We start from the raw sequence: 1,566 nt of genomic DNA on the forward strand, positions 1-1,566 counted from the left end.
AAGGGACAAAAGGCGCTACTTTTCCCCATTTCCGTCGGAGTTGGGCATGTGTCCATCAGTGGGTCGTCATTCATTATCCCAATCCGAGCTTTGCTATTTACAGTCAAGTACATCTTCATCTCCACTCCACTGCAATTCATTTTCCCGCATGGAGGTAAAAACAACATGTGCAATCAATCACAAAGATCACCTTTAGATTCGCCTTTGAATTGCCATCTTGGCACATGGATCCACAGAGAAGCCATGAGTTATTTTTTTTTTTTTTTTTTTTCCCCTGTAAAATGCTCCGGTGATGCTGGGACGGGAACCCCGCTAGGAACCGCCCTGCCAGGCCCCGGAGGAGCCGGCTGCAGCCCCAGTGTCCAAGCCCACGGCTTCCGTCGGGGAAGTACTCCTTGTTATCCACGTCGTGAAAGTGACCAGCGTCGTATTGGGACCTGTAGGGCCGTTCCGATGCTGGATCCTAGGGTGCTGTTTGAGAGATTTAAAATAGCCGAGACAAAGCCGACTGGTGACCAAGGAACGAAGGGTGCGCCTTGAGTCAATAGGGCTGCTGGCTGGGCCAGAAAGACAGACAAAAAAAAAAAAAAAAAGACCTGCTGCGGAGGGGCCGAGACGAGGCAGCGAATTTCGGCAGTGTGGTAGAATTAAGCGTCGAGGAGAATCTTCTCGGCGATCGATCTAAGCAAAGCTCATGATTCAACCAGAAAAAAAAAAAAGTATGCAACCAACTTCCAAAACGAGGATGCAGCTCTCGACATACTGCAGGGTGCCGGTGGTAGTAACTCTGGAGCCATCTCCGTGGTTGCCGGCGCAAGCAGGGGTGGGCAGATTGAGCTTTTGTTGGTCCTGGTCTGGTCTGGTCTGGTCGACATCTGATGACCGGAAAACGATTACAAAAAAACTAGGGCATCTCGGTACCCGCAAGTACCAAGGTCGTAGAGGTGTTCGGAGATTGTTGACTGAATTTTAAGTTGCACCAGTAAAAGATGGAAAGACAAAGATACGTCAAAATCACGGAATGTGGACAAGAATAAGCGAAAATTGCAAGGCTAAAAAAGCAAAAGACTTGACCATAACCCCTCAACATTGTTCCATCGCATGAACAGACATGGTTCGAGTACAGGGTCAAAAGGGAGGATAAGACAAAAGGAAGAAGAAAAAGACTGATCCTTTTGCCTGATCGGCATCAAAATCAGTTGAACCGGCAAGGGAGGATGGAGTCCAACTGCAGGAGACTGCAATTCATGACACCGAATCAAATGTAACCAGTTCGCGTAGATGCGACGCTGGCCAAGCCCTGATCTTATTCGTCACCATCAACCCCCGAAAGCAACTGCCATTGTTTCTGACAGTTGCAACGGGCCAACTGCGACAAACCTAAGCGGGGGCCACCAAGTAACAAGAATCCTCCGAGCATTGGCGACTTGGCTTGGGTCCTTTTGCTCTCTGTACCGAACCACCCGATGCTGATGTTTTTTTTTTTTTTTTTTTTTTTTTTTTTTTATGATTTCTGCATCAAAAACAAAAATCGAATGTTGCTTCTGTTCCACACGCTGTGACTGG

The sequence above is a fragment of the Pyricularia pennisetigena genome, chromosome 2, assembly GCF_004337985.1.
Source record: "Pyricularia pennisetigena strain Br36 chromosome 2, whole genome shotgun sequence".
In the NCBI taxonomy this organism is placed as follows: Eukaryota; Fungi; Ascomycota; class Sordariomycetes; order Magnaporthales; family Pyriculariaceae; genus Pyricularia; species Pyricularia pennisetigena.